This window comes from Urocitellus parryii, chromosome 3, assembly GCF_045843805.1.
Source record: "Urocitellus parryii isolate mUroPar1 chromosome 3, mUroPar1.hap1, whole genome shotgun sequence".
In the NCBI taxonomy this organism is placed as follows: domain Eukaryota; kingdom Metazoa; phylum Chordata; class Mammalia; order Rodentia; family Sciuridae; genus Urocitellus; species Urocitellus parryii.
Genome location: NC_135533.1, coordinates 218,651,434 through 218,661,798, shown reverse-complemented (window position 1 = coordinate 218,661,798; position 10,365 = coordinate 218,651,434). Strand labels below are relative to the sequence as shown.

The 10,365-nt window shown below is 60.7% G+C and overlaps 1 long non-coding RNA gene across 1 annotated transcript; it reads left to right on the top strand.

Moving 5' to 3' along the window:
* Window positions 1–143: 143 nt before the first annotated feature.
* LOC113201167 (uncharacterized) lies at window positions 144–10,104 on the top strand. The gene is made up of 3 exons (XR_003303123.2): window positions 144–265; window positions 6,156–6,340; window positions 9,530–10,104. It is a non-coding gene; the product is annotated as an uncharacterized LOC113201167 (long non-coding RNA).
* The last annotated feature ends 261 nt before the right edge of the window (window positions 10,105–10,365 follow it).

Below are 10,365 nucleotides of genomic sequence, written 5' to 3'. Positions count from 1 at the left end.
GCGCCGCCGCCGCCCGCGGCCCGCCGCCGCGCGGGGCCCGCCGGGAGTTGTGGTCCGACCGCCCCGCGCGGGGCCCGCCGGGAGTTGTGGTCCGACCGCCCCGCGCGGGGCACGCCGGGAGTTGAAGTCTCCGGGCGCCGGGAACCCGAGGGCCGCGCTGGGAGTCTCCCGCCGGCTCCCTCGGGGGTTTCGCTGGAAAGACCGCCGGAGGCCTTCCTTAAAGAGCCACTCCCGCAAAACGGGTGGACTGGAGCAGTTCACGGAGGTGCGCTAGGAAGGCCAAGAAATACTGCATGTTCTCACGTGCGGAAGCGAAAATAGCTGGGCCAGTGTCCAGCGCTCCTGGCCGGTGCCGAGGCCCAGCCGGTACTGGGGAGAGGGGTCACTGAGGGCCAGGGGCAGGGTGGCGAGGGGCAGAGGGAGGGTGAATGGCCAGCACAAAGACAGGGGCAGTTGCACCGTTTACAGGGTGCATTTTATGGAGGACTTGGAGAGAGGGGCCCGGACGCCCGACGCGGAGGGTCAGGAGGCAGGAGGGGGCCTCCCGGGCCGGCTGGGCAGCTCAGCAAGACTATCTCCGAATAAAAAGGGCTGGGCGTGTGGCAGGGTGGTGGAGAGCCTTGGGTCCCATCCCGGGTACCAGGACCTGATGGGATGTGGGGTGCGCCTGCATCCAACTACCACGTGGCAGCCCGCCAATGTCTACAGTTCTTATGCGGCAACTCAAAGCCACAGGGGAGCCACATCCAGCCACCAAACCCACCTCAGCCACTGTGGGACACTGGGCTGCTGACTCCTGCCGGGTTCCCCACCGGTCTAGCCTTACTACCTCACTGGACTCCGGAAAATTGAGGTGGTGAAGGAACCCCACAAACATGCTCAGGGGAAGAGGCCGGACGTGAAAAGCCACAGGTCACAGAGTGCCATAGATAGAAGAGCCCAGCAAGGAGGGCACAGAGCAGGACGCCACAGAATCCAGTGGGATGATGTCATTGGCTTCTGCCAGCAGCCATCTGAATAGAGAGGCACCTGTGAGTAGAGGCCAGGGCCTCTGTCTGCAGAAAGGAGGCCCTGGTGGGTGCAAAATGACTCCCTTGCGGGGTCCGAGCTAGGCGGCCTTTTCAGGTTGACTGGGCCCTGTGGGTTGGTTGCTTGGAAGCTCCTGGGTTTGGGGGAAACGGGCTGATGGGACGTGCAGTTTGGTTGTGTGGCCGGGTCTCAGGGACCCAAGGCGGGAGCTCAGTCCACAGCCAGGGCCTCTGCAGGCGTGACTTGGGAGGTCAGTCTCCACAGTGGGCTTTCTCCAGTTGTGCGCTGCCGGCAGGGGCAGGGGGTGGGTGAAGGGGACCTGCCCACAGTGGGGTGTGAGTGGGCTCCACCTGTTGGATGGCAGAGCCACCTCCCTCCTGCCATGACAAGCAAAATGTCTGTCACAGTGCAGCGGTCCCTGGTGTGGACCCTGCAGATGACACATTGGGAACCGGACCCCGCCCACCCAGCCCTCCGAGGACACTGGCAGGCTGCGCTTGGTGCCCCTGTCCCATGGTCTGAGTGACCCCTCGTCCCCTCCCCACAGGGCCAGGCCTTGGAGGCGGGCTGCGCCCAGGCGGACTCCAAGTCCCAGGAGGCACCACGGAGGGCTGCGGCCTTGGTGTTGGGCAGATGGTGCAGCTCCAGCACCTGCCAGGGAGCACAGCTGTCCCCAAGGCGGGTGCCCACACCGGCAGGTGCCGGCCCTGGTAGACGCCTGGCCCAGTGCCTCTGCTCCAGGCAGGGCTGAGTTTTGGCGCCAGATTTTCAAAATCCCAGGCCAAGGGCTGCTGCTGGTTCCTCGCCGGGATCGCCTTCCAGGATCTGAATTCCGGAGCCCGGAGCTCTGGGAGGCCTGGATTCCGGCATCTGGATTTTGGAGGAGTGGATCCTGGATCTGGTGTAGACCCAGGCCTTCATGCGGAAGTCCTAGGTCTTGGGGTTCCAGAATCTGGAGTCTGGGTCTTGGGGACCCTGATTTTGGAGCCTGGAACTGTGGGAAGCCGTTCCCACAGTTACCTCCCTGGCTGGGTGTGAGGCGCTTAGACACACTGTGTCAGAGCCTTCCCCACCCTGTCTGTGTGGGGGTGTGCCTGACCACTGACCTCAAGACCAGTCACTGACCCTGACCTGGGAATGTTGCCCCCCTCGACCTTCATTGGATGGAATTTTCCTCTGAATTTTTTGTTCCCTAATAAAAGCTCACTCCCTGGCGTGTTCCCCCTCTCTTGCTGGCCTCTTGTGTAAACCTCACTACCGCATGGAGTGGCTGGAGGCAGGAGCTGGGAGGAGCCGTCTCTGAGCTGGGCAAATAAGGTAACGAGAGTCCTGTCTCTTTAATTTGAACTCACTAGTTCATTTCTATGTCTCGAACCTCTGTTATGAAGCTAGCGTGCTGGTCGCCTGGCTGATGGAACCTGGATTCTGGGGTCTGCCTTTGGGGGGTCCAGATTCCGGAGCCTGAGTGTCAGAATGCAGGAACCTGGGTTGGAACCTGTAATCCCAGGTGCAATCGGAGGTGGCCGAGGCTGGGCTGGTGAGCCTGGAGGGAAGTGCCCCCTGTGTGGGGTCAGAGAGGCGGAAGAGCGGGACACACATGATCAGTAGCCAAGCATGTGGCAAGCCGAAGGCGGTTCGCGTGAGGAAGAAAGGCAGGGACCACCTTGGGAGTGTGCGACGGGAGCAGGAGAGGGGAGGACATTAAAGGAGGAAACACGCGTGCTGCCACACCTGTGTATCCATCAGCTGGTGCTGCATAACAAGCAGCCCCCAAGACACACACACGCCCGCGGTGGTCCTGGTCAACAGGGTCAACGGGAAGGGGTGAGTTCAGTGCGATAAAATTTTGAGAGGAGAAAACGCATTTCTCCTTAGAGGAAACTGTCCTGTTCATCACTGTTGCTGGTCTCTGGGCCTCATTCCCACGCTTCCCGGTATCGCAGCGTGTGTGTGTGTGTGTGTGTGTAGGAAAATGTGAGCGTGGGTAGGGCGGGTCCCCGCTGAGCTCAGGCCCTGGGTAAGGGGGCCGACCCGAGTGGCCGAGGCAGTGCACTCTTATGTCGCCCGCACAGGGGTCAGCAGGAGGAGCAGCTTCGCTGGGCCTGGTGGCTCGGGGCTGGCCCCACTGTCCACACTGCTGCGGGACGTGCTCCTGGCCAGGCGCTGGGCTGAGAGCTGCCGCCCTCGGGGGCCTTACCACCTGAGGAGAGGGTCTGGGGAAGCCCTGGCGTTGGTCATTGCAGGGAAACCCACCCAACCCACCCAGAGTTCCCCGTGAGACCAGGCCACCAGCGGGGCCGCGGGCAGCCCCAGAGACTGGACGCAGGAGGATCATCCCCTCTCAAAACAAAATACTAGAAGGTGCTGGGATGTGGCTCGGGGTCGGGCGCCTGGGCTCTGTCCCCCTCGGGACAGAGATAAAAACAGGTGTTTAGAGTCTCACACCTCCGGCCACGGCGGGGGGCAGCGTGTGGAGTCAGAGCCTCCGGGACACGGCGGGGCGAGGGCGTGTGCACGCGTGTGTCTGAGTGCATTCACGTGTGTGCGTGTGTGGAGGTGCATGTGGGGGGCACACGTGTGTGTGCGTGTGTGAGGACTGGGTGTGAACACAGGGACTCATGCGTGCTAGGTAACAGCCACCACTGAGCTCCACGCCAGCCCGTTTTGGGTGCAGTGGCCCAGGCTGGCCTTGAACTGGACCCTCCTGCCTCAGCCTCCAGCATGGCCTTGAACTGGACCCTCCTGCCTCAGCCTCCAGCATGGCCTTGAACTGGACCCTCCTGCCTCAGCCTCCAGCATGGCCTTGAACTGGACCCTCCTGCCTCAGCCTCCAGCATGGCCTTGAACTGGACCCTCCTGCCTCAGCCTCCAGCATGGCCTTGAACTGGACCCTCCTGCCTCAGCCTCCAGCATGGCCTTGAACTGGACCCTCCTGCCTCAGCCTCCAGCATGGCCTTGAACTGGACCCTCCTGCCTCAGCCTCCAGCATGGCCTTGAACTGGACCCTCCTGCCTCAGCCTCCAGCATGGCCTTGAACTGGACCCTCCTGCCTCAGCCTCCAGCATGGCCTTGAACTGGACCCTCCTGCCTCAGCCTCCAGCATGGCCTTGAACTGGACCCTTTCTCTTTTCATGAAGCCACCAGGATCCGATGGGGGCTCCACACCAACCACCTCAGTGACCTTGTCCAACCCTCATCGCCCCCGGCCACCTCTGAACACTGTGGTCAGGTTGAAGCTCCTCCCTCCTGACCACAGCAGACTGGACTCCCGCTGTGTTTCCGAGGACGCACCCTGCTCAGACCCACCGAGTCTGAGGGCAGGGCACAGCGGATGGCCCCTCTCCAGTGCCAGGGCAGGGGGCTCTCTGGCTCTAGGGAGAACCAGCCCTTCCTTCCATCTGGCCTTTACCTGGGTGGACGAGGCCCACCACTCCAGGGAGGCCCTCCCCAGTTACCGCGTCACCTGAACCCCTCGCCGACACGTCTGGAACCATGTTGGACCCAACTTCTGGGCACCCGTGGCCCAGCTGTGTCGACTCAGGGAGGGTCGCTGGACCCTGCTGGCCACAGGAGCACACCGCGTCCCCGTCCCGGAGTCCTGCCTGCCTCGTCGTCTTGGAGGGATTTTACAAGTGTGGACAATACAGGAGGTTCCCGCCCAGCCTCCCCAAGGCTGGCCTTTGTCCCCAGCTGCTGGGAGGTGACCTCTAGGCCCCAGGAATGTCCCTCCTGAGGGGTATGTCTCTGTTGGCCTGGAGTCTGTGGCCTGGGATAGTCCCATCTGACAATAGGAGGAACAAGGGTTGGGGCCAGGCTCTCTGGGGACCAGCCTCCAGGCAAGAGCTCAGCCAGGCAGGCTGTGTGGAGGCCGGGGCTGGGCTTCCCTGCTGGGGAGGACTCCTGGGGACAGTGACCAGACGCTCCCCCGTGGGACCCTCCCGGACTTGGCTTGGTGCCTGGCCTTCCTTGGTCAACTGGAATTTGTATCCTGTAGCCACAATAAAACCGTGAACATAGATGGACCATTTTTTTGGGTGCTGAGAGGACCTGAGGAGTGGTCATGGGGTCTGTGAACTCGGTCAGCTGCGCTGAATGGAGGGCCCAGGGAAGCCCTGGACCTGTCTGCAGAGAGAGACCCTCCGACCAGGCAGTCGGTCAAACTCTGCACATCCACAGAAATCCAAACTGTCAGCTGAGCATGGCAGCCCCACGTCATTCCAGATGCTCAGGAGGCTGGGGCGGGAGGACGACACGTAGGAGGCCAGCCTCAGCAATCTGGGGAGACCCTGTCCCAAAATAAAAATGGCTGGGGATGTAGCTGAGGGGTGCAGGGCTTCCAGCGTTCTGGGTTTCATCCCCCATCCAGGAGAGAAACAAAGGAAAGAGGAAATAGAGGCAGAAGCCGGCTGGGGTTGGCTCATGTGCGAGGAGCTGGGTTCCATCCTCAGCGCCCCATAAAAGTTAACTAACTGAACAAAGGTGTGGTGTCCCACTACAACTAAAAATATATTTTAAAAAGAGGGCTGGGCTGGGGCTCAGGGGCAGAGCGCTCGCCGAGCATGTGTGGGCCCTGGGTTCGATTCTCAGCACCGCATCTAAATAAATAAAGTCCATTGACAACTAAAGAAATATTAAAAAGAAAGAAAGAAAGAAGCCGGGCACAGTGACACATGCCTGTCATCCCAGCTCCTGGACAGGCTGAGGCAGGAGGATCTCGAGTTCATGTCCAGCCTCAGCAACTGTCTCAAAAAGAGAAGCCGGCCCGTGGCCCACGCCTGCCATCCCAGTGGCTCAGGAGGCTGAGGCAGGAGGATCTTGAGGACTGTGCCTGTGCGGAGTGGAGTCCATCCTGGCATCCTGACACCTATAACGCAGTGTCCTCTGGACTCTGACCAGCTGTGACATTGTCCTGCTCTCCTCGCTGATGGGTGGCTGGGTCCCTCTCCGACGCTGTCCCCTGGTGTGCCTCTCCCTCCTCTAGGTCTCCCAGGGACCCTGTAATGCCTGCTGGGACCTGGAGTGTGTCGGGACTCAGCCTCGGGCCCCAGGCACCCGGCACGGAGCAGAGGGAGGCTGGGCGGGGCTGCCTGCCCACAGAGGCTCAGCCGTCACTCTGGTGGTTTCAGTGCTCAGAAGAAAAACCAGAGGAAGAGAAGCGCCGCAGCTCGGCAGCAGGAGGCCCGCTCACCGCCCAGCACCAGAGGACCCCAGAGGAGCCGGTGTGAGGGCCAGGTGTGAGGGCCGGCCAGGGGAAGGCCACGGTGGGGGCGATGAGAGGACACCAGCCAGGACACGGAGGACGCATCCGAAGGTCTGCAGCGTGCCATATTTCTGGAGGGCGCATGGAGGAGGGACTAGGCACAACTTGGCTTTTGGAAGTGGCTGTGGCAGGGAGAACCAGGGGGTGGGGGTTAGCTTAAGGGTGTCCAGGGAGGGAGGGGGGACTTCAGGTGGCCACAGAGGGGAAGGCATGAGGAACACCTATGCCAAAGCCATTCTCAAAACACCATTTTGAGTGTTCCTTCCCACCACCTGATTTTCCCATGAAAAGAAGGAGTTTAGAGAGGTTAAGTCACCCACTCAAGGACACACAGCCCAAGGTAGGGGAGGTAGGAGGGTGTCCTCAGATGTCTCGCAGCGCCCAGGCCCCGCCAGCCACCCCGCCACCTGGCATGCTGCTCCCACCTCCTCCCAGCCCTTCCTGCCTTACAAACGTCTGGACCTTCACAGGATGAGTCACCCCCACCCGGAAACTTCTCCTTGGGGACAGGAATCTCGTCTTGTTCATTTGTACAAGAAAACATGAGGTCATAGCCCACCCTTCCCTACTTCAGACTTGCCAGTGGCTTCCTGGCCACACCCCGAGGCCCACCCAGGCCTCCCCTGCAGCCCCCCAGGCTGGCCCCCTTCTCCTCCCTCCCTCCTCACCGGGTCTCCAACACAACCCGGGCTCTCCTGCCCCAGGGCCTTTGCGCAGCTGTGCCCAGGGCTGAGAGTATTCCTCCCTCAGAGCCTCTCAAGCCTGGATTTCCCGAGCCACCAGGTCGAGCTCAAATGTCACCTTCCCAGAGGGGCCACCCTGACCCCCTTGAAGGAGCCCCATGCCCCCCAGGAGTACCACATTGGAGACACCAGGGTTCCTCAGTTCTTTGTCTTGCAGATTCAAAGAAGGAGATCCAGGGCAGGAAGGGGCAGGGAAGCAACAGGATCCACCAAGAAGGGCAGCCGCGCTCCTCAGGGAGGGGTCCCGAGGAGGTGGCCAGGGTGGCCAGGGTGGCCGCGGCACCTGCCATCTAGAAGTGTACATGGTCAGGTTGGAGGGGACCGAGGTGGCCTGACCGCAGGCTGGAGGCTTCAAAGAAGGGGGTCTCTGAGTCCAGTCGCAGCAGGACCCCTGTGTCCTGTCCCCTGTCCAGTCGGGGGCTGCTGGGGCCACTTCATCTCAGCTCTGGCTCCAATAGCGCCTGGGTCACGAGCGGCCACGCACTGCCAGCTCCTGGGGTGCTGGGCCTGTCTGCCGACCCCCTTCCTGCCCTGCTCAGAAGCTCCCGCCAGGGTCTGAGGTCAGGTGGCGCCTCACGTGGACGGCCCCCAGCAAGGAGGGAGGAGCCCACTGGACGCCCTGAACATCGGGACCTTCCAGAGACGCTGCCCACGTCCGTTTTGCAGAAGGGCCATCGGAGGCACAGTGAGGGCCACACAGCTGGTCGGCAGGAGCTGGGACTCAAGCCTGGGCGGGCCCTGCCCTGCCACGTCCTGACACTGTCACCCCAGGGCATCCCTCCCGTCCGGGTCAGCGCCGGCTGCTAGGAGGCCACCCTCCCAACTCCGCAGCCTCCAGACCCAGAGTGACTTCTCACGGCTCTGCAGCCAAGCCCAAGGTCAAGGGCCTCCCACCCGGTCCCACCGAGGGCTCTTCCTGGTTGATGGCCTGCTGGTGTGTCCTCGCAGCAGCCAGCTCTGGTCTCCGTCCCTCTTCTTAGAAGGACACAGGCCCGATCCTGAGGACTCAGCCTCGGGGCCTCGTGGACACCCACGTCCCTCTCCGGGCACCCCGGTGTGGATCTGGGGGACAGAGGAGGACGCTTTCCTCCTGTGAGGTGGCGGGCCTCCACCTCTGCAGCCCCCCTCCAGCCCCAGCCGCCCAGCTGCGGGCACCCTGCCTCCCCCAGCAGGTGCCATCTGTCTAGCAGCGGCACCCTCAGCTGGGCTGGGTGGCACAGGCCGGGTCTTACGCACCAGGTAAGAGGAGAGAGTACTTCTGCGGGGGCACCGTGTCAAGGGGGCCCTACAAAACTCAGCCAGGACGGTGAATATTCTTTTTTAAAAAAAGTATTTTCAGGGGGTGGGGCTGGGGCCCAGGGGGAGAGCCCCCGCCTGGCACGGGCGAGGGCCTGGGTTCGATCCTCAGCACCACGTAGAGACCAGTAAGTGAAATATCATGTCCAGCGACAGCTGAGAGCACTTTGGAGATATTCGTTTTAGATGTTGATGGACCTTTATTTTATTTATTTCTATGCTGAGAACCGAAGCCAGTGCCTGGCACAGGCCGGGTGGGCGCCCGGGCCCGGTGGGCTCGGCCAGCGCTCTGCCCCTGAGCCCCACCTGGCCCAGGACCCCTTCTGAGCTCTTCTCATCCCACCCGCTGTGCCAGCCCCAGGATCACACAGGGGCCGCGGTGGAGGGGCTGTCACTCCTGTGCCCACACTCACACACCATCGGGTTTTGAAAGAGGCTGAGCTGCTCCATTTTAGCAGCAAGAGATTTCAATTGCAAGACTCCCATTCAGGTGGAGGGTGGGCTTCGGGTCCCAGGGGAGACAGGGTGGCCTCTCGTCGGGCTCCCAGAGGCATCTCAGGGCCGAGACTATGGTGAAACCTCTGGGGGGTGGTGACAACTCCACCCCAGGATCATGCTGTGATGCAGAATTTTCAAAAGTCACCCTGAGGGCTGGGGAGGGCTCAGGGTAGGGCTGGTGCTGGGTGAGGTCCCAGGTTCGCTCCTCAGCACCCACTCGGGGAGAACACTCAGGGCTGGGCTCGGCCGTAGAGCACCCGCCTAGCACGGGCGGGCGGGACCCGGGTTCGAGCCTCAGCACCACATAAAAATAAATAAAATAAAGGTGTTATGTCCACCTACGACTAAAAAACAAATATTAAAAAGAAAGAAAGAAAAATTCACCGTGAGGACCAAACTTCTGTGCCCAAGACAAGTGCCTGGCTGGCTTTGCCCCCACACCGGCCCTGGGTCTAACAAAACTTTATTCACAAAAGCAGGCATCCAGGGCTGGGGATGTGGCTCAGCGGTAGCGCGCTCGCCTGGCATGCGTGCGGCCCGGGTTCGATCCTCAGCACCACATACCAACAAAGATGTTGTGTCCGCCGAGAACTAAAAAAAATAAATATTAAAAATTCTCTCTCTCTCTCTCTCTCTCTCTCTCTCTCTCTCTCTCTCTCCCCTCTCTCACTCTCTCTTTAAAAAAAAAAAAAAAAAAAAAAAGCAGGCATCCACAGTAGTCCAAAGCCAGCCAGTGCCACGGAGGGACGAGGTGGTCCTTCCAAAGGATGGAACCCTGTCCTTCACCCTGGAGCAGAAGGATGTCCTGGCCGACGGGCCACATGGATGAGCTTCCAGGTGTCCTGCGGATGACCCACCAGAGTCACAGAAGACAGCACTGTGCCTCCTCTCCACCGGTGGAATAGGAGACTCCAAGCGGATGGAAAGGCCGTTCAGGGTCCAGGGACTGAGGACAGGGCATGAGCGATGAGTCTGCAAGGCATGATGGGAACGCACCTACCTGCACAGGTGTGGCTCAGAGGGAGGGCACTTGCCTAGCAGGCACAAGTGGGTAGAGCTGGTGACAATGGTCACACAACATTGTGACCGTATTTTTGGTATGCCACTTTGCACTTAGAAACGGTTGAAATCAGGAATGTTCTTATGTATATTTTACCGTAATCGTAACAGTAATGATAAAGATTCCCAGGCAATAGTTTGCATATTCGATTTTTTAAATTACTGCATCAGCTGGGAGCGGTGGCACCCGCCAGTGATTCCAGCGGCTCGGGAGGCCGAGGCAGGAGGATTTCAAGTTCAAAGCCAGACTAGCAACAGGAGGCGCTAAGCAACTCAGTGAGCCTCTGTCTCTAAATAAATAAAATACAGAATAGGGCTGGGATGGAGCTCGGTGGTCGATGCCGCTGAGTTCAATCCCTGATACAAAAAAATAAAAAATTTTTAAAAATAAAATAAAGTACTGCAGGGACTGGGGATGTGGCTCCAGCGGTAGCGCGCTGGCCTGGCATGCGCGGGGCGCTGGGTTCGAATCTCAGCACC